We start from the raw sequence: 23263 nt of genomic DNA on the forward strand, positions 1-23263 counted from the left end.
TGTTCAGAAGTCTGTTCTCCCTCTACTTAGCACCGGGAACTTAACAAATCTATTGTCGCACGCCGATAAGATGGAGGCAATCGTAATTGAACTGAAGAAACGCGTCCAACAAATGTCGATCAAACCACGACACAAAACGTTCGACTTTTGACTTTTTTTTTTCACCATTCTACAGCGGTGCTTTACCAAAAGCTATTGTCTATTATTTTTCTTTTTTTTTTTTGCTTTGGGTTGTGTTTTTGAGTCAAACACCCTTTCCGACGTGAACCCAGAATGAAGGAATTAAGCTTGCAAAAGTCAGATTCAAAGGGTTCTCACGAACAAATAAAGTAGACGGTCTACCTCACTTGATGTATCTAATCATGGCTGTATGAAACGTCCTTTAATTCCGAAGACAGGGTACATAATTATCATCAAATACATATAAAGAAAAGTTTGCCCCCCACGGGAGAAGCATATGGAACTACCTTTTCGAAGCTATGGTGGTCAGGGAAAAAAAAAATAACTTTGTGTTACGGACCGCTAGCCATACATTAGGATGTAGATAGAGAGTTAGGTGATACGTAATTTATTTTTGCAATAAAAAAATACACTGTTTTTTATGGGGGGAAGGGGGGGGGAGGGGGGGAGAGTTGGGGGGGGGGGGGCAGACGCTGTATAATGCTTACCCAGACCCAGATGTCTCTGCGGTCTCAACTATACACTCTTGAAACAATATGGTCGTAAAAGAACTTTTGGGGTTCTTCGGTTTGTCAATATTTTGCACCCTAAGAAAGTAGTTCTTTTTAGCACCCCCTAAAAAGGTTCTTCGTAAAAAACCTACAAGGGGTGCTTTCAAGCTTCCTTATTTGATGCGAAAGAGTTATCTTCACCGAGTGGCCTTTCTAGTGCGCCAGGGGACGACAGTTCTTGAAACAAAACCTTTCTTCACGAGCTGAAAGAGCCCCTGGGGTGTCAAAGTACCTTTTGAGAACCGATTTGTTTCTAGAGTGATATGATCAGCGACAGTTCAAAGAACGCAGGGCGTCCCGAGCATCGAATTATTGCTCGCAGCCAATAAAACTGCAAAATTAGCCGATAAAAAAAAAAAAAGCCGAAGAACGAAACAAGGCGCGTGCTTTATTAAATCACGCCCTGCGTTTCTTAATCTGTCAGCGATTTTAACCACGACGTTGGAGCCCAAAACAAAGCGAAAGAATATTGCCATCTTCAATACGTTTCATTTGCTCGCTAAACTCAGGGCATCTTGGTTGCTTTTATTTCGCTATATAAACAGACACTTTGTCAACAGATGAGCAACTGCGTGCATCCCGACAGGCATAGCTGGTCGGCGACAAGAGCTGCATGTAAACCGTCGCCGGGGGTTCTGGCTCCTATTTGCGACAGTGAAAAGCCGTATTTCACTTAGATTTATCCAGCCTCAACGGTGGATCCTAAATTGCGGTGACAGTCTTGTTTTGATCATCAAGTGCAGCGTACTGAAGATGAAAAAACAGTGAGTGCGCAGGCGAGCTGGTGGAAGTTGATTATGATGTAGAGTACCTACAAGAGTATTATTGTATTCGGCGCGTGTTTCATACGAAAAGGATAATTTCTAGAAGATTAGCTGTACTAGACTACGATACTGCCACATGCGACGTCCGTTTGCCCTTCAACAGTGTTGGGTCGACTTCGATTCGAGGATCCATGACTATACGTTTTTCGTCTACTCTCGTTCCCCCGCCAAGGCATTCCAGTATAAGGCAGGGTCAAGGAAACAAAAATGAAATGTCTCCTCAACGCGGGAACCGTAGAAAAATTTATACCGTAAAATATACCGGTGGAGCGTCCACACCACTTTCACTGAAAACTAGATTAACCTATAGACATGGGTACTTGTCCGGTCAAATCGGGCGCTTGACGTATAATTCGCAGAATTCTCAAGTCTTGGAATGCGCTAATATTGGCCTTCTGAACGAAGCGAACGATTCTCCGGTATTTTACGACAGTTATGTACAAGGTTAAAATATTTTATTTGAACAGATTTTTTTTAAAGGGGATGACAGTTAGGCGAGTGCCGTCAGCGCCATGCATTTAGCAAGCACGGCGGACATTAGTTGAGCGAATAATCGCGAACATGCTAACTAAAACGTGTTCATTAACTTTTCAATTCTTGATTTTAGTGGCCATGTTGCAGTTGCAGTACGAACGGCAACTACTATGAAAGTTGAGACATTTTATTTATTTATTTTTTTGGGAATACTACTGGCTCCACTCAAGGAGCCATGGTAGGAGTGGGTACAAAACATGTAAACAAGATGCAGATTTATAAATGAAAACTCAATTAAGTAAAAATTCAAGAGCAGATACAAAATTAGCAACAGTTGTGTTGACGACGACATCATTTGGTAACTCGTTCCATTCTTGAATTGCCCGAAGGAAAAAAGAATATCTAAAACAGTCGTTTTTGGAACCTGTATTGTTTTAACGCTCTCATGTGGTTTAGACGTGATGACCCGGTCGGTAATGGTTGTATATATCTAGAGCTTTGAACATGAAGAGTGCCATTAAGAATATTGAACAGCAATTTTAATCTATCAATTTTCGCTCTCATTCGCAACGGTTGAAGCTTCGCTCTAATAACTAATTCGGTGGACGATGTTTCTCTACGATAATCATTAAAAATAAACCGAGCAGCTAGCTTTTGGATACTTTCAAGCTTGTTAATACCGTTTTGAGTGAAAGGGCACCATACTGAACTAGAATATTCGAGCACAGGCCTAATAAAACTTTTATAAGCAATAAGTTTAGTGTCAAAATCAGCAAATTTTAATTTCCTACGACACGCAAACAAAGTGCCCCCCGCTTTGTTAACCGTTAATTCTAAATGCTGGTTCCAGTTCAGTTTATTGTTAAAAACAAGTCCTAAATACTTGTAATCCTCTACCCGCTTTACTGGTTGTCCTTCCAGTAGGTAACTAAATTGAACTGGCTTTCTTTTACACGACACTGTCATGGCGGCTGTTTTCAAAAAATTTAACTTCATTTGCCATTTTTTAGTCCAACACAGTATCTCATCCAAAGCCTGCTGCAGTGCAAGATTGTCGGTATGGCTTTTTATTGTTTTATATATAATACAATCGTCAGCGAACAATCTAATCGGGACATCAATATTGGTTGGAATGTCATTAATGTAAATCAAAAACCAAAGCGGCCCAAGTACGGAACCCTGGGGCACTCCTGAAGTAACGAGCACTTTGTCCGAATCAACTTTGTTATAGTGAACATATTGGCTTCGGTTTGATAAATACGCGGTTATCCAATTTATAATTTGTGAGTTTTTGAGTATGTTGGAAAGTTTTGCCAGCAGATTTGGATGAGACACCGTGTCAAACGCCTTAGAAAAATCTAAGTATATTACGTCAGTCTGGTCCCTCTCGTTAATGGCTTCAGCCAAGTCATGCGTAAATTCTACGAGCTGAGTAGTAGTCGAAAGTGATTTCCTAAACCCATGCTGATTTCTATATATTAGGTTATGCTTATCTAAGTGACATGAAATATGTGTAAAAATAATATGCTCTATCAATTTACAGCAATCTACAGGAATTGGCGAAAACGTAATTGTTATTTAGATATTGATTGAGGAATTTTTACTTTTATTTAGCCCAATTTAATAATTTCAGCCCAAAAGAGCGCCGCAAGCCCTGCCCCACAATGGCACTTAGAAGAGTGACGCGTAGTCTTTGCAGTCACGTCGTCAATTGTATCGTCGGCACACCCACCAAGAACATGCAGCCAAGATAACGATGACATCCTCGAAACGATCACTTCAGTTTTTCAGGCGTCATCGTGGGAAGTGTCCGCGGACCTTTTTCTGCGTGTATTTTTTTAATCCTGCTAAAAATGTGAAAAATGATTAATTAATATCGTTAAAACTACTACATTGTAGCAAATTGTCGTATCTGATCTCGCCCCTAACAGCAATTTCCATCAATGCTTCAATTTCAACATGACCCCTAAATTCAATAATCAAAAAAAGTTAATGAGCGGGTTTTAGTTCATTAGCCAATGTACCATAACGATTATCCCTTCAGCTAATGTTCCCCAGCCTGATAAATACATGGTATAGACGGCCCTCGTCTACCTCCCACCCTCTTTTTTTTTTTAATCTGTTCGACATAAAGTTAGACATCCTGTACAAACGATGCAAACAAAGAACAAGTGTTATTTTCGCCTCACACGGAGTCACCTTCCAATGCCATGGCGAGAGCCAGACACGTCGCTAGGGGGGAGGCCCATGAGGCCCGCCCCCCCCCCCCCCCCCCCCCGAAATCTTCCATTTTGCTGGGACCTCCTCTCCCCCCTCCCCCTCATACAGCATTTTGTCATGAGCGGGTTCCCCCCAAAGCAAAATTCTGGCTACGTGCCTGGCGAGAGCAGAACAATATTGTTTCGCCTCTACTGGAAGTTTTGCCATTCAAGATGGCGACTACCTTGAGATGCCACGCCCGGTCAATGCACTTCCACGTGTCACTGCGAATGTCAGCCAGCTCACGCCCGGAGTATGATGCCCGACGCTTGCTCAGCGTCTTTCTTTCACGATAACGTCACTGCTGCGATTTCAAAACTAAAGGCGGATTCACAAGGTGCAATTTTCTTTTCTTCCCAATTTTGCAGCTGCGAAGTTGGTCACCCCACCTTTTGCACAAGCCGCGTTGCAATTACAAAATCGCAAGGAAATTCGCACCAGGTGAATCAGGCTTGAGGAGACGCTTTTGTTTTGCTCATCTTTCCTGCATCGCGCAACGCTCCCGCTTGTCCGGAGCCAGCTACCGTCATCGCCGATGAACGCCACTACACTCTAAGAAAAGCCTGCGCGTCTACTTACCCGCAAAACACTCGAAGAGCCAATCTCTGCGATCTACGAAATCAGCTCAGTTAATGATGAGGCGGAACATCCGTTGAGATCTAAAAATGAAGTCTGCGCTGTGGAATCACGCAATGCAGAGCATCATGCTTGCATTGCGTAATGCAACAGCGCAGCCCTCGTTTTTTAATCTAAGCAGATGTTCCGCCTCATCATTCGCTGAGCTGATTTCGTAGATATCAGAGATTGGCTCTTTGAGTGTTTAAGTGTTTTGCGGGTAAGTAGACTCGCAGGAACTTCTAGAGTGTAGGCTCAATACAACTGATTGAGGCCAGTGTTGCCAATTGAGAGGGTTTTTCGCTTAACTTGCTGGTCTTCTGAGCCGTCTAGCGGGAGGAATGGCTGTTTTACGGGCGACGGGACTTTTAGCGATTCTCAAGAAATGTCAACGTTTTCTTTTTTTTTTTCTAACGGTCTTAAATGTTTTTTTTGTTTTTTTTAATTTATATTTTGTATTTCTGAATAACCTAATTTTTGTGCTAAGTTACAAAGTTGGGCTAAGTTTTTGCGTTCTATCGGCAAAATTGTTGTCGGTGAGAGTAAGGCTTACGACGCCATTGAGATATTATAGTGGCAAACCTCGAAACATGCCACCAACTTATTTGTGGGTGTGAATGTATAAATTCGGCTTTCCAAGTGTGCCAGATAAAATGGGTCCAGTGAACTAAGCGCCAGAATTGAGAAAACATGTAGGCAATAGGATTCTAAGCCTCGAGACTGGTTACTTGAAGCTTCAAGCGACGTTAGACGAGTTAGATTTACCCGGGGAAAATATAACTTCTTTCAAATCATAAATTGTCGGTCCCTGAACCTTTGGACTGGCACCAAATATTGCACTATATATCGTAACGATGCAGGCGTACATCGGCAGGTATGACAGACAACACACACGGTAACACCTGGTAACAGTAAGGGCATGCAATGAACATCGTTCTGTGCATGGAAGCAATCTGCGTGGAAAAAAACTGAGCTCCCATAAGAATTTTTATTTATTTATTTATGTATTTATACTATTTAGGAAATACTGTAGGTAGGTTTTCACCATCTAAGCAGGAGAAGATTGCATAAATCTTCGAACAGACGATTCATAAAACAGTCAACTCTCGGAGTAGGGATGGGCAATATGTAAAACACAAGTATTTGAAACACGCATCTAAAAGATTGAGTAGTTTGTAGTTAGTATTTAGTTACATATTATGGGATGCATAATTGATGACTATAAAAAAATGCATTCCAAATACTGCCCAAATAAAATTTTGTACTCTGTGCTTCGCAATCAAACACGATTTTGGGCGCATTTCTTTGCGATGGAAGTGTAAAAAAAAATCATAATTCTTGATAAACAGATACAACACTTGCTGCGCTTTGTGCAGAAAGTGTTGTACCTACCTACTATAGGTAAAAATAACGTTAATTTTTAAAAACTGTATATTTCTTTCGAAGCACTATAATCTTGGTACACCTATAGACTACCATTTTTTATTTTAAAACTATCTTTTTATACGGGGTTAAATTTATGTCTTAGATGTCAAAATAAAAGGACAAAATGTATGTATATTGTTTTTAATATTACCAAATACCCCTTGTTGCACTTGTATATTCTATTTAAACACCTGGATAAAAAGGGGATAAGTAAATCAATACATTTCTGTCAAAGTATTTTGCATTTCTATTTTGATACGCATTCTTCCCATCTCTGGATGGGAGCATGCAGGCAGTCGGAGGGCAGTAAATTCCGTTTGTCGATCGTCCGCACAAAAACAAGTGAGGCGTTATTTTTAGGAGAATAGGGCCCGACATTTTTCGAGTTGTTCAGTCTTGCTGAGCGCTGCAGAGGTGAAAAAACGTTTGTTCTTTGTCGAAGCTGTATTCATTATTGACGATTTTAGAAAAGAAACTTAACCTTTGATAGGCGCCGCAGCGCCTATCAAAATGGCTGTCATGCGGGTGATCAACGTGGAACAGCAGAACGCGGCGAGGTTTTGGATGCCCAAGTGATCAAAATTTTGTCAGATATAAGCGTCATTAAACTTCACAGTATTATTTTTTTTTTGTATAGAAACGTTTGCGACTGTCTTTATGTTGAGGTCTATCACCCCAGAACTACAAAGAACGTGATTGCCACACCGCGGTACCACCATAACTAGAACTTGCGGATCAAGTCGGATACTGAAGAAAACTGTTTAATATCAGAAAATAAACAAATTGTAGACTTAGTCGTTGGATCCTGTCAACTTTTTCGAAATTTTTTTTAAGGTGCGGGTACCACACGATTGACGCATACTCTATAACTGGGCGAATTAAACTTTTATATGCGGGAAGTTTCACTGACCTGAAACAAGCTCCCAACTTCCTTCCTAAAAAAAATGTTTGTAAGCTTTAGAAGTTATATTGCCTAAATAAGTCCCAAACAACGTTTTTTTAAATACCTAAAGCAGTATAACGTGCGCGTTTTACATTTATCGGGTTTTAGCAGTTTTTCGTGATTTCTACAGCGTGTTTTCGTTGTTTGGATTGACAACATTGATTGTGGCTGCTTTGAGAGCTTCCGTTTCCACCAGCAACAGGAACCAGTATCTTCATTCACATTTCAGCTGAGACTCCAGCCAAGCAATTACGAGATTTGGCTACAGTCACACGGTGACTGCAGTCTACATAGAGTGCGAGGCCGCCGTTTTTGCTTTGAGGCCTGAGTATCTTGCGCGAGCGCTCGTTCTGGGGGTCAGAACGTCTCAAAGCCGGGGTTTCATGCTCTCGCGCTTACATGTTTTGGCCCTGGAGTATCAGCTTAAGGATGAACGGAGTATATATGGGCCAGTGATCTGGGACGTTCCCTGCGAAATCGGACTCACAATCGAGCTGCCATGCTAAAGCACAGCTAGATCACCTCACCAGTCACCAGCTTCTAAAACAAACAAAAAAATACTTACACACAAATGAGCTCATAAATATTGTTTTGCAACGGTTGTATTTGTAATCCCACACAAGTCCAGTGTTTACCACCCCGGTTACGGTCATTCTCACGCCACTTTCCCATCGACATTTCACTGGTGTGCAATTTCAATGTCGGCATGAATCTATTATAAAGGCGAGGGTCAACAATGACAAGAAGCCGCAGGGTTTCATCGTTAGGCATGTTAACGAGTTCATTTCGTGTGAGGAGAAGGCGTATTTTATTCCTTTGGAATGTGGGAGACAATGCATCGGACAGACTGGGAGGTGCGTCAACCACCGGCTTCGAGAGCACCACTCAGAAGTATCACGGGCTTTTGCGAAATCGTATCACTCCATCGTCGCTCATGCCCGCACATGTCATGGCTGCGCACCATCTTTCGATCAAACTAGAATTCTGGGGGGGGGGACCAGAGCAGATACGGCACAGAAATCATCGTAGCCTTCAATATAAACGCAGTCAAAAATAACGCTTCCGCGTCTTCATTTAATTACTTCTTTTTAAAACTAAAATTGAATTCTTGACGCCAGAACAGGCTATAGTTGCATGTTCATTCTCCACCCCCATCTGACAACGCAGTCTTTACGGCAAGTCATTCTTTCTTTCTTAAAGCTTTTAAACACGTTTTTTTTTTTTACTTTATTTTTCCTCATTCCACTTCCCATACTCTCTCTTTTTGCCGACGGGTGGGACCGCAAAGAATGCGTTTGGAATCATTTATGTTGTTGCGAGCTGAAAGATTGCTCTTTCGTCCCATATGTGGGTTTTATTCTTTCAGCGTCAGTAATCGTTAACCCAGCACGCTCCTCAGTTCCCATTAAAACGCTTTAGCGCAGCAGCGTTTTAAAAAGTAAAGTAACGTAGAATAACGCGATTTTTTTACGTCAGTAATAAGCAGCATAATTATATAATTTGTTTTAGTGAGTAATGACTAACGGTGCTCAGCTCCTCTTCTATTTTTATTACGCATACATGTCTCTAAGCTGGTCACCGAACAATGCTGAATCCTACCCTTATAATGTTTATCTGCGCAAACAACTGCTAACAAAGCTGTGCCCCATGAAACAGACATGAGTAACAACTCGAATTTTTTTAAAAATAAAATTCTGTTTTGCCTTTTTGGATTCACGAGTATTAGAACTGCCTGACAAGCCCACAAAAAAATTTTGTCTTCTTTGTGTCGCCTTAGTAGCTCCATGCTACATACAGCGTATAAATGCCTTGTTTGAGGGTACACACACCGGCCGTGATGCCGGCACTTCAGTAAGGATTTTTTTTTTTTTTCAGTGCAGCAGGCGCTTTGTAATCAAGTTGTTCTGCATGTCAAGCATATTCTTAGGGGAATTCTTGAAGACATGCCAGTTTCCATTCGTTAGGTCAGCAAGTAAACAAAAATACTTATTTTATCTAATTATTCTGTTCCCGATTCAACACGCGCTTTAACTAAAAGTTTATTGTCGCACACTGCATAGGTTGGTGCTGGAGCGTTAAATGCACGTGAAATATTGCAATTTTCATGGCATATGGTATTACAGAGCGCATGGAACTTTGAGCATCATCGGCTGGAGACGACCGTAAGTTACAAAAAGACATCAGCTACATAAAGTGTCTTTGGGAGTCAGATGTGATCCGTGGACCGAGACTGCTTGGCTGTTCACTGAAGGAGATATTAATAATAGGTCCCTAGGAATATGAAGGACTCACTCCAGAAGCCTACACGTGCATCGAGTCAGTGGCACTGACGTCTATAGGAAACAGTGTTTTCAACTCACTCCACTACGCATCTTCAATGCGATTGTATACATCATCCTGTCGACAAATCGGTGAAGGGTATAAGAACCCTTCAAAGGATAGCACGCCAGACGTAGATAGTTACACTCTCATCAGCAAGACCGGAAACGATTTCCTATAAGGAGGTCCGCCGAAGCCGCTCAGACTCCGCTTACCAGACGCCTCAAACTCGCTCTGGCGGTTAGGCACTTCGTCCGCGTACACGTCGAACAAAACAAAACAAAATAAAAACACCCATCGACTCAATAACAGGTACAAAAAGGACCTCGGCCGTCTGTCCACCTCGGGTAGCGAGGGCGGGCAGCACGCGGTCGGCCTCCGGAACACGCAGGAGTCTTCGTCCTCCTGTCCGACGCCGAAGAGGGGTCACGCTCACGCGCACACGTCTCCCGCGCACAGACGTCGACGTCAAGCGGGCTGCCGCAGCGCATTGCATGCATGCTCCAGTCTACCCGGCCACCAGGGCCACACCCAGACGACAGCTCCGCACAGCGGAATCGGTGGCACGAACCCAATTAGTGCGAGCTCTAAACGTCACTTGCAGCAGCGGCAGCAGCCAACTGGTTGGTGCACTCCTCAAAAGAACTGGTTCTGCAAAAGGCCCTCGAAAAAGGAGCGCATGCATTGCGAGCATTCAGAGGGAGCTGTTTTAGCCAGCCTGCTCGAAATCGCCCACTTCTCGTTGTGGGTCGGTTGGCTGGATGCCGCCGTTTGCCGCCACTGAAACCGCCTCGCTCGACGTCGCGTATATCCACGAGCTCTCGGCCTGCCTGTGTCCGCTTGGTGGCTCGCTGCGCTCCTGACACTCTAAATGCCCTTTGTTCTGCTATATCGCAACCTGATGCGGTGTCTCGCGGCCTGTCAGTCCGACCGACGGCGATTCGACATTGTCAATGGAAGCTTGAAATCGGGGAAGGGAGGGGGGTGCAGATTACTTTCGACATTTGCGCGAGCTTCACTTGGGCGGGAAAGCGATTCCGCGTTAGGGGTTATTTTTGTTCTCTTTTGATCCGTCTTTTATGAGCATCGTCGTTGTTGTCCGTGCTGCTGTTCTCACTGTTCCGTCTGTCCATAATTTCTCCTTCGCTGTCAAGTCGTAGCCGCAAACGAAAATCATCCACTAATGAGAAGCGGCAAGGTCGCGTTTGCACATTTCTTTTGCTTCGTCCTCGGGGACAGCAGACTGGCGTTCATTCCTATATAGACTCTGTAGCTGAGAACCATTATCGGAGACCGCGCCAGTCGCGAGGCCCGCGCAGGTACTCCAGTTTCTCCGTAACGGAACGACAAAGGTCGCCCTTGGGCGAATGATACGAAAAATGCGTCGGCCGAGACACACGCTGTCAGCCGGAGACGCAATCACCGCGATCATGTCAGACGAAGATTGGTTCGCTCCACTTCAAAAGAAACCGCGACGAACAGGAACTGACGCACGTAACCCTTTCCTTTCACGCTGCTTTCACAGCCCGTGAGCATGCGTCGAAGAATCGAGCGCCGAAGCTGCCCTTTGTGGCGCGGTACTCTTCGTAGTTCCAATTAAACAAAGACAGAATCATCATATTCCCTCGGCAAAGAAGAGATATTTTATAGTCCACGATAGTTTAAGGAACGCAGGACGTGGCTTTGTTCTTTCTTGTTTCGAGATTCGCTCTTCGGCGTTGTATGCAGAAATTTCATTGGCTGCGCAAAGAGGACAAGATTTCCTGATCTGGACACGCGCCGCATTTTTGAAGCTGTCAGTGACTGTAAAAGAAAGGTATACTAGTTTTGCTAGAGTCAAAACAAAACGGTTGGTTTCGAGCGCATTTTAGCGTACTGCAATACGGTTTCAGTATCGTAAATGTACTATATATATATATTAATATACTTTTAATTCGCTTTGTGTTTTATGGAACAATGCGGGCGTTGATATCGTCTGGCAACTAAGGTGCACAAAACGAAAGTCCATTTTATGATAGTCAACTTGTAGATTCTTTCTATGTAGTTTATAAAGAAGAAAGAAAAACGAAAATAGTCTGTTTCTTGGGATCGGTTTTCGCCAAACATTGACTCTTCTTCGTCAATTTGTTTTAACACGCGCTGTATTTGTTCATTGATACGTCCAGGGGATTATCCCTAGATTTATTTTCTCTGGTACCGCTGTGCCTATACTAGTTCCAACACATTTCACGTAATCAAAAAAAAAAAAAAAAAAAAAAAAAAAAAAAAAACGAAATCAAGATGTTATTTTTGTGTTTCATCAAGAATTTTTTTCCGAGTGCTGCCTCTCCCAAAGTGATGCATCAACCTTCTCGTTGTTCGCGTTGCAGAAACATGTTCGACGTAAAGGACCCTTTGATATACACCCACAAACGAAAATAATATGACACTTGTCACTTCTGATACTTAGGCGTTGCAGAAGGAGAACATCCCCTGCTTATTCTGGCAATTTCGAAAGTTCGCAGAGTTACCGCCAACGTGAAAATTACGTAAGAAAAATGACAAGTAGAAGCTCGGAAGGTTGGCGCAAATATGACTCGCTGTCGCACCTACGCCCTGTTTCGCCGATTGTGTAAGCTACGTCAAAGGGTGAACTGAAGTGTAGTCTATTGTGAGAGTCTAAGAATTTAATCTTGATCAATATATAGTGCTCGTTTTCTGGGGTGGGAAATCGATTATCATCCAGCCGGTTTCAATCTGTTCAGGCGTTGTATATCTATCTGTCCACTTTTCTTTTCGTAATTGTATACTGTTTTGCGCTCGATAACTGACATTAAGTTAATTGTCGCTCTTTCAAACCTTGGTCCCATTTTATGCAATACAATGGCGATGCCGAGGTAGCCCATGCTAAGCACGAGTAGAACTCACTGCCGCGTAAATGCCCTGCTGATGTCAGAGAGATAGTCTCAAATAAAATATGCCGCGTTGCTGGGTTGGTGCAATCCTGGTGTTTATCATATTATTCGTTGTAACGACTCGAATGACAGCTACAAAATACATCATTATCCGACATACAATATAGATATAATTTCATACTGTTAGTTTATAACTATGCGGCCACAACATTCCAATGGAGCGAGAGTTGCAGGATTTGTAATTCAATAATTTTTTTCGACTTTCTGGAGTACGTTGTTTTTCCATAAGCCGCGATATTATATGTCTGTGTTTTTGCGTGTTTTTTTTTTGTTTTGTTTGTTAACTGGCACTCCTCAAACAAACCGAGTGCGTACTAAGGTTATCAATCCTGTAAACCAATAAATACGAAAGATGCATTTATTTGTGTATAGAGCACAGAGAATATGATCAGATGATGAATTCCCGAAACCTGTTTCGGAAACAAGTGCTCCAGATCTTAACGTCATAAATCGTTCATTATCCCATAACTGCAAAGAAGCTGCTGACAAATGCTTCTTCAGTGAACGCGAATGAGCCGAGAAACTAAGGGAGAAAAGGAGACGAGAGCACTCGGGGGACGTCAGGTAGCCGAGCTCCGGTTGGAACGATTTGGGGGTAAACTCAAAGCTAGCTGCCTTTGTCTCTACTGCCATGGCCTCTTATACACTGACAAAGCCTGGCAGATCGCCACGAGAAGCGGCCGCCGAAATAGAAAAGGTGGAGCGGCAGACAGCGGATGAAAGGAGAGCCACGTGACTGGCGCCCCGCTGCGGCGAGACGCAGAAAACACACTTCTCCCAAGGACAAGCATGTTTCGGGTCCTCACCGCTGCAAAAGCTGTGCGCTGAAATCCAGGTTTCCCGAGAAATGGCTCTTTGATGCTCTGTGCTACCAGATCCTCGCGCTCCAAACCTGTGACCGGGCACTATATGGCTCCGTCACCGAACTGCCAGGCTTTGTGAGTATAGAGGAGGCTATGCCACTGCACTCGTCGAACGCGTTTGAATGGAAAGCCAAACGCCAGACGCATGTGTTCCGCGTTCTAAAGAGAGATTCACACAGTTGCGTGAGTCCGACTGAGTGCGTCTACAACGGCTTGCGACGTACGGGTCTCTATATCGCAACAGCTGAGTCGGCTGCAACAAAACGGGGTAAGAACCGGTTTTGCTGGCGCCGGTGGAGCCGTTGTTCGACAAGCGCAGTGGAGACAAGGGCTATCTTTGTCTCCACTGCACTCGTTGAACGTGTTCAACCAGTGCAGTTGAACTCTTCCTTCATCTAAAAAAAAACACGTTTTATTCGTATGCGTTAAAATATTAAATTTATAAGAATATGTATATTCTCGAGGTCTCTAAAGAGGAAATATTCTAAATATACAGTTGAAGGAAATTTATAATCGAATTGTAATAAAGAATAGAAAGATACCGAAATACAACATTTGACGGCGCTCGTATTGGCTTGGGTGAATTTTTTTTTTTTTTTTAAGTTGCTGTTTAGGCGTCAGCCGAAAACTGACGCATGGCACGAGAGAACAAAACACGATTCCTTCTGAGCTGCCCGTTACCAAACGCCCTTACGAGCAGAAAGTTCGGATGAAAAAGCAAGCACTAACGCGAGACAAACGTATTTTCGGGTTTGTGCAAAGTTCATCTCTCGGCGGCGGTCACTTTAGGTGAGGACTCTGCCCGATGCGGAGCGACCAGATAGAGTCCTCTCAGGAGCGCACGCGAGCACCCAAAAGCCCGCGGCGAACTGGCACGAAACCACCCAACTGTGAAACAACATAAATAAAATACCTCGCTGCCTTGGCACCTCTCCTGCAGCCGTCGCACATCCTTGAATAAGGAGCTCGTGCTCGTCTGATGCCAAAGCAACGAGATACTTTATTTATGTTTTTTTTTTTTCACAGTTGCGTCGTTTCGCCAGCGAGCGACGCTAGTTCACTACGGGATGCGTGCCGCGCGCATGCGCTCGTGAGAAGACCTTGTTTAGTCGATCGCGTCTTATTCTTCCTGGCGCCAGTTTTAACACCTAAACAGTATATATCTTTTACCGTGGCCGCGGTCCACGTCATTTGCCGTAACAACATGCAACTGCTGCTCTTCTGCCTTCATCATGCCGTGTTCCTTACCTCTTTTTGCTGTTTGACCCCGTACATTTTTGCGCAGCCTTAGAATGACATTTTTAAAGCACTGAGATGCCCCCGAGCTTAGCTGTAATGTTATTAATTAAAAGTACTTCAAGTACTTCAGTTCCCGGAAAATTTTGCGATTTCAGTAACTAAATGCTTCCGAGATAACGAAAAATGTTTAGCAACTATAACTGTAATTTAGTTTCATATACGTTTTTGAATAGACATCTGTGCTAGATACCCCACCTAAAAAGCTACTTTGCGACCAGGATGCTGGAATAAAAGGGAACTGCCTTTCCCACGTTTCATCTTCGTCCAGCAATCGCGGCCCATATCGACGTGGTTTTTTTTTTTTTTTATACATATTTAGAACTTAATTGGGTTAATCTTCGTGGAGTGACTCTAACTCTAACTACGAACATTTGTAAACATTTAATTCATTCGTAGCTTTATTGCACCTAATCAGTTCAAGTAACTAGCTATGACTCAATAACTTTTTCCTAGAACGTTCGTGCCACCTCTTTTTCTCGCGCTGTGATTAAAATTGGAGCAAACAGGCAGTAGTGGAAATTGTTAGGCAGAATACCATTCTTTTTTTTTTCTTTCTAGAAAAAGTCAGGGCTTACGTTTTCTATGTTTAATGTTCTTTCACTGTAACTTTAATTAGAAAAAATGGGTAAGGTGGGGGGGGGGGGGGACTTTGATAATGCACAAAAGCACGGCGTATATTTTAATAATCTATGAAATTTCGTTTACCCTAGAAACATAAAATTTTATGTTTCAGGGGTAAACTACAAGCCATTTATAGTTGAACAAATAGTATTGGTCAGTATATAAAATACATTTGTGTTCCATGTGTATCTATGCATGAATATGGGAAGTTTTCTGATATACTGGGTACTGGTAGTCATACAACCTTTTTCGAGGATCGCTTAATTAGAAAGCACACTACTTTCCCAGGTATCTGTTGCCATTTTCCACCCTCACGATTGTTTCTATAATGCTCCCGTCGTAAGCCCAACTATCTGCTGCTAAAGCTTGGAAGGCTATCAACGTCCATTAAACAAACTTATCGGTCTCTACATTCTAAGAAATTCCTGCGTGTGTACTTACTCGCAAAACACTCAGAGCCGAAGTCTATGATCTACGAAATCAGCTCAGCCAATGATGAGGCGGAGCATCCGTTTATACCTAAACATAAAGTCTGCGTTGCGGAATTATGCAGTGCAAAGCGCTATGCTTGCATTGCGTAATGAAACAGCGCAGACTTAATTTTGATGTCTAAACAGATGTTCCGCCTCATCATTGGCTGAGCTGATCTATAGATCGCAGAGATTGGATCTTTGAGTGTTTTCCGGGTAAGTAGACACGCAGGTATTTCTTACAGTGCAGAACCAATGACAACCTAAGAAATGCATGGCGTGGCGTTTCCCAAGTATCTTATTACCGCTCACCAAGCCAATGAGATTCAGTGATCATACAATAGGACCGCGAAATAAAAATTACAAAGCGAGAAGCGCGATCAAGATAGGTCACGCCCAGACTTGTACGTAATCCGTTACAAGTAACGAAATTACTTGTAATCCCTTACATTTATTAGTAATTTAGTAACGGAATCATTACATACTTTCCAGAGTAATTTTAAAGTAATTCTCTTACATTTTTTACGTAACGGATTCCTTGTAATCCGTCACATTTTTTTTTTTCAGGACCAACCCCCCCTTTTCTAAAGAAATTAGTGTCTTTATTTTGGTAAGTCGAGCACAGTGACACTGTCACGCAAATTGACCAGCGCAAAGGGAGGCTTGGCACTCTTCAGTTCTGCAACAATGTAAAAAAATCCAAATGAACATTTTTACAAAAAAAAAAGGGGGAGGGGGCAGGTTATCTCCGCTTTTTTTAGTCCCTTTGGTTTTTCTTTGCGATCGAAGACGGGCAGAACAGGACACCAAGTGATTGTGTGCCTCTTCGAGAAGCTCGAGGTGATAAGTGCACATAAAATAATTAACAATGTCCTTCTCGGTTATAGTGACTAGGACCGTTTTCACAATGTCACAACACGAGACAACGCTCCGCTGTCCGTGGCATCAGCGGACGTCTCTCTGGAGAACACCGGAGCAAACTGCAGTGGGTTCGTGCTCCATGCGTTTTTGAACGGCACCAATAACGGTACACACAGCAAACGTGCGTTTACATTGCCTTGTTTTAACCGACGTTCTAATTTATTGTTCTTATGAGTGTGCTTTTTTTAGTACCTATATTTATATACTGGAAACTTTGTTTTTATTCACCAACGTCTCAACCGAGGCTCGACCAGTTCAGAACCAAAGGAAGAAGAATATCGAGCCAAACCTTCTTTACTATTTAATTATTACCTTACTGTTACAACTATGTTTTGCTATTGTCTGGCAATATATGCCGGTGTAGTAAGATGGACATAAATCAGTTCTTATTCTAGTTTTAGCTAGATGTATGTTGACTTCCACAGCTTCGCGATTTAGACAATGGAGATTTTAGTAGATCGGTCCGATGACTCTCATAACGATACCCGATACCCCGCCGCCGCCTTTGCACATGCATCATATCGCTACGGGGGCATCGGGACGATCTACTAAAACTCTCGTATATCAAGCAACGGCTGCAACGATGAAGCTTTGTTCTATCTTCGAGGTAAATAGTACTTCCATTGCTTCGCTGAAGAAGCTCTATGCAGAGCATATAGCATTCGTGAGGAACAATACGGCAGTCCCATCCAGTGCCTCAGTTCAGTGGGTGTTCAGCGTAGCAGTCGACATATTGAGTAAGAAATAACCCAAAATGTCTGGCGAGACTTTAGAGAGCCAGCTGTTGCTCAAAATACTCAGGGTCATCAAATGGAACAGCTTGCAACAATAAGAACGTGAATAATCCCCTTTCTTTGTTTCTTACTTGAGGACAATAATGTTGAAAGTAACGCCACGAAAGTAACGGATTACTTTTCGGGGTAACGGTCACTTACTTTTATGGGAGGGTAATTGTAATTGTAATAAATTACAATTTAGCCTTGAGTAATTGTAAATGTAATTCCTTACTATTTTTCAGTAACGTGTACAAGTCTGGTGACGCCTCTCTATTTTTAAAGAGCTATTGACAATAGAATATCGAAAAGAAAACCATTTTCCAAAGCCTTATATTCTTCACTTAGGTTCGTTTTTTCTACCCAGGTCAAGCGTACCGTAATAGAGAGTTTTAGAATAGCGTTTAAAGACCCTTACGTTAGCGCTGCGTGCGACGCGCTCAAGCACTCGGCGGAAACGCTGCGTAGCTCTTGGAACCAGCGCTTTTAGTAGAGCTTAATGCAAACGCATACGTAAACTGTTGCACTGTCATCTTGGTGTGACCATGCAAATTGCTCCAAGCAACCTAAAGCCGGTGCTAGGTCAAGCCAGTCTAAGTTCCGCGCTGTCCCGCGCGTCATGAGAACGATCGAGCCGGGCACATCGGGGACTCTGTAGCACGCAACATTACAGCCCAACCACATGGGGCGTTCGTAAAGCGATAGCTTTACGGGCGAAGCTTTCCAGGCATCTCGTCATCGAAGGAATTATTGTCGCCGCGCTCGCGAAGATTTGAGAAACCTTTTTTTTTTTTTTTTTCTGTCTCTCTCCTTTCGGCGCGAGGAGAGGGAAATCGCATCTTCCCGTCGGCCCTTCCGCGCGAAAAGAGCGAACAGGGCAGCCCTGGCGTCCCGCCAAGAATAGCGCTACAAAGAGAGAGTCTTCGTGTAGTCTGCTTGAAAGACTTGTTTTTAATCATCGCTCGCGCGTTATGCGAAATCCCACTTCGGCAGTATCCGGTTGCTACGCGTAATGTTGGATGACCTTAGAAAATTCCATCGCGCTTACATACTTACCGCACGGATCACAGAGCACTAGTGGCGGTCGTCAGTGGCATCCATGACGTTAACCACAGCAGCTATGAGAATTCACCACGTCGCAGCCCCGTCCTTGGGCACGTGACGGCACTGTTCCACCCGCATTGAGGGACCGTGCAATTGCTATCGTTTTTGTTTTTTCGCACATTGTGGGCGAAAAACGTGACTTCGTTCACGCGCCTCTCCGACGTCAGCGCCGGCGAGCGTCGCTCCAGGTCGCTCACAACAATGCAACGCGCGAGTCAACGCCGAAATCTAACCGGGACAGATATCGGCACAGAGCGGCGCGCGCTGACGCAAGGTGTCGCTGACGCGGACGAAGCGCGTGAAAAACGTCGTCCTATATGTGGTTGTTGGGCCTTAAAAGTGCGATGCAACGATTTTTGCACCTTGCACAAATAACGCTTAGAACGAATACCCGATGTAAATGACCTATGCAACACGTGATCGTTTTTCACCATACGCAATAAAAGTCTAAAAAAAAAGAAAAAAAAAAGCAGTGTTTACCGCTCCAGCTCGCACACAGAACAAGTGGCCACGTGATTTGAAGCCGATTATATGCCGCCAATATTCATCATGTACCACGCGCCATGGGGTTGGCAAAACACCGAACACGCGCTAAGTTCCAGACATTGTTTTGGTTCGGTATACTGTCGTCATTGCAGCGACTGGACACAGACAATAGCACAAGCCACTACCCGAATGCTTGTCAAGCTATTGATTGTCACGAGCCAAAATCGAGTGCTCACGCAATGCTCTGGTCCGATCTATGAGCCGCATTCAAATATCGTCATTGAGGTATACTGCGATACCCCAGCCATATCATCAAGTTTTGCGGAGGAGAGATTGAAAGAAAACGTTCGCCTTTGTCCTTGAAATTGCCCCGCAGCAAAGGAATTTCTTGGCGAGTGGCGTTGTCTGCGAGTATACTTGGGTCCCACTAGTGCCAGTAAGCTCGTGTAAAGTGAAAAAACGTTCCAAGCGAATATCGCTGCACCGCCCCTTTAAAGCAAACAGAGAGTGCTTGAGTTCGCTCCTATACGACATACTAAATTTCTGTATTGACTCATTTACAGTCATTATTACGTATGCGCCATGCGACTGCGTTCCTAAGTTAAAATGATCAAGTGAGCACCCTTCTCACAGCTGGGAAATCTATGGCGGATTAGGTAGAAAGTAAAACTGAGGAACAAAAAGCACAGAAACAGACAAAACACATTGTGTTGTTGTCGTCCGTTTTATGGTGTTTTTGTTCTTGTTGTTTTCGAATTCCAAGAAATTTGTTCAGAGGCACATATCTGGTAGTCGATTTGGAAGAAAGTTAGGATGCGACAACTGCTTTCGATAGTCTGCGAGATTCAGATATGACGGTGACAATAGTTCTTCAAAATTGCGCGAGGCAAGCCAGATTCTAAAATACACAAATTAAAAAAAAAAAGAACAGAGAGTGTGCAGGTGAGCTAGTGATAGTTAATCATGATGTTTAAAACCCGAGACTGTGGTGAGGGACAAATAGGCAACTTTGAAGTAGAAGAAAAAGGCGCAGGAGAAGATGTCTTCTCCTGTGCCTTTTTCTTCGACTTCAAAGTTTCTTATTTTTTTCCCTCACCACAGTTTGAGGTTTTAAACATTACGACAAAATGACTTCTTATATTTTGCTGTCTTTCTTTCTGATTCTATCTTTCTCTTTCTATTTCTCTAAGTAACTACGCAGACCTGAGACGGGGCGTTTATTACGGCTCTCAACAGAAGGGGCGGATTCAAAATTCTGCACGATACCCGAAAAAAAAAAAAAAAAAGCGTCTTCACTACTGTTATTCGAAACCTTAAAAAATTTCATTTTCGATACCGATACAAAATACAAAACCGAAATTGATTTCCATTCAGATACTCGATACTGTATCGTGGATACCTCAATGTATCACTGAAATCACCAATATTAATAAAGTTGGTAACACGATCAGCTAAGTTACGCAATTTGTCCATGGTTTCTGGAATATTTAGTGTGTTCGATATAGCAACTTGTTTTTGAAAGGGCTTAAACGAACCCGCCACACGGATTTATTTGGCCTCCACTGTCGGCGCAGCAGGTTCCGTTTGAACTTTACCATCAGACTGAAGCCATGTTTTAACATTCACATTCATAAGCAGCGTAGCAAATTTTAAAATTACCTACTGTTCTTTAGGCGAACCGGTCTCTGAGCACTTGACTATACACACGAATAAACTTAGAGCTTTCTCTGATGCTTTTCGTTTGTTGTTGCAGTATTTACCGGGTTGGCCTCTGCCTTTGTCCTGTGCTGAAAGGTGAAAGCTCCTTGCGCTAAAGAAAGTCGAACGGTTATTTCCCCGGCACTGTGCTGAACAGGCGTTTCAAGCTGAAAATTCTGCGTTGAAACCAAGAAGGAAAACAACAAAGATTAAAGGGCTGACAAATTTCATTTGGAAAAACATGCCTTGCTGAACCTTTTTATTTAGATGTTAAGTTAAAGGTCTTAAGTAAAAGCGTTTGTTCAAACCGCCAGTTTTAAAGAGCTGTACGATGCGGCCTTGCTATAAACGAGGCAAATGAAGCAAACGGAAAAAAGAAAGCTCTACAAGAGCAGACAAGCACGTTGCCGTGTTGTATTTCATGAAAGCGGTTTTCATCAAGGGACAAGAGCGAAGCATAGCCACGTCGGCTCAAAGATCCTGAAGGTAGTTAAGGAGCTCTAGTTTCACTAGTGCCTCTTGAGAACTACGGCTTGTTGTAATACTTGCTTTTACAAACAAAAAGAAAGCGTCAGTTGATGAACTTGTTACTGTCGGCGCGAATAATCCCATTGATCCCTGGGTATAGAACAATGCGTGACCCACTGCTGACAAAGTCAACATCAGCTCACGTAAGCTCCTGAGCATGATGGCGCATGTATTCCATTTCTGTTGATAGCCTCCGCAACTTGAAATAGGGGTGAAGACACAACAGTCTGCCCCCCCCCCCCCCTCCTCCCTTCCCCCTCCAAACGCTACAATCTCATCACATCCCTTTTTTCAGCGTGCTACCGCTTGAACGAGCGCTGCTGGCCAAAAGTCGGACTCTCAGCAGCTTAAAAATCTGCGGCACATCTTTTTTTTTTTTTTTTTTTTTGAGTATCGGGTTTTGTGAAAATACACGATAGATAAAAAATGTCTATTTTGGATGCTGATACACCGATACTTCCATTTGTGGCAAGTGATACTTAATACCGACACACAAAACGTATCGAGTGATAGGAAGGTATACGTGTATTTTCGATACTGCCCATGGGCCTGGGCGGATTAAAGTTTGAGTTGCATGCGATTTATCTTTTTGAAAACTGCAATCTCTGCAAGTTGGCCGAACTGTAAAACGAAATCCTGAGTGCACCATTTGAAAGCATCGTCAGCTATTAACGCCGGTTAGTGAACACCATCTTTCAATTCACTATGTCATATTAATACTTTTCAATATATTGCGTGGTGTTCCGAAACGCGTCACTAACGTGTGCAAAGTGGTAAGTATTAGCATTTTACGCGTGTTCAACCGATTTATGCGGTTTCGACATTTAAGATATTTTTGGGGGTTTCGGTGGTCAATAAGCATTTTCAGTCTGCATCCTAGAAACGTGCTCCTATTTATGGTACCTAGGGATCGAATTACATGCGCCGCCTACCTTTTATACCAAGTTCTGCCAAATAAAACCAAAGCATGACGTGTGTCTTATTCAAATCATGACTCCGCAGTTTGAATAATAGCTAATGAATATTTTAATGACCTTTCGGCCTTGTTTTTGAAGCATATTTTTAAGAGTGTCTTGAATTAGATCCAACCGTGAAAACACACTAGAAGTAGATGCTTTATTTTCTAAAGCGATTTCGGTACAATAATTCGTCGTTTTTATCATCTTCTGAAACGTGTTTGAAAATAATAAAACTGGTGCGCTTTCTTATTTCTAAAATGATATATGAGCCGTACCTCGTACGACAGGTGTTACCAAATTTAATGGATCATGATTCATTTACTCCCTCCAACCCTTTTCTTTGAGAGGGAGTCATTCAGTGCTGCGGACAATCATTCATCCGGAAGAAAGGCTTGTATACAGCTGCAAAGTATCCCTTGGTTTCCTTGTGGAATAGCGCGTTCTTTTTTTTTTTTTTTAAATATCAGTTAAAGGTGCAGCGTACCCTGCCGCGTTATCTAAGATGGTGCATTGCTCTAGAAAACGTTATCTATATACACGATCAAACCATTATCAACAGCGTACCCTTGCTCGGATATAATTTTGTTGCATCAAACAATTCTTGGATATATTTAGCCTTTTTCTTGTTAGCATGGTCCAATTAAACTGGTGTATTCGATGTCAGATTTGAAATTACTAACACGTCTTCAAAATGGACTCTCAAAACCTGCGGCGACACTTTGAATTAAGAAACCACCACTTCGAATGTCCTTTCTTTAGTCATTTATCCCTTTATTTCACATAAACGGTAAATTTAATGTATTATATTTTTGTTTTGTTTTGGAAGTTTTGTTTTAATAAATGAATTCAAACAAACTGCAAATTCAGCATGCGACTTTTATGACACTATTTCATAACATTACTTTGCTCAACTAATCTTTCCATCAGGTGTTGAAACTATGCTGCCGTGCGTAATCTTATATCTGGTCAAATCGTCATAGGTGTCTTAAAAGGAAAA

The 23263-nt window shown here is 42.8% G+C and overlaps 1 protein-coding gene across 2 annotated transcripts in view; it reads left to right on the forward strand.

The window, feature by feature from the left end:
* Nucleotides 1-23263, forward strand: part of LOC8038087 (homeobox protein Hox-D1) — a 143523-nt gene that overhangs the window by 96313 nt on the left and 23947 nt on the right. The window lies entirely within an intron of this gene.

Source organism: Ixodes scapularis, unplaced genomic scaffold, assembly GCF_016920785.2.
Source record: "Ixodes scapularis isolate PalLabHiFi unplaced genomic scaffold, ASM1692078v2 PGA_scaffold0__279_contigs__length_252992795, whole genome shotgun sequence".
Classification (NCBI taxonomy): domain Eukaryota; kingdom Metazoa; phylum Arthropoda; class Arachnida; order Ixodida; family Ixodidae; genus Ixodes; species Ixodes scapularis.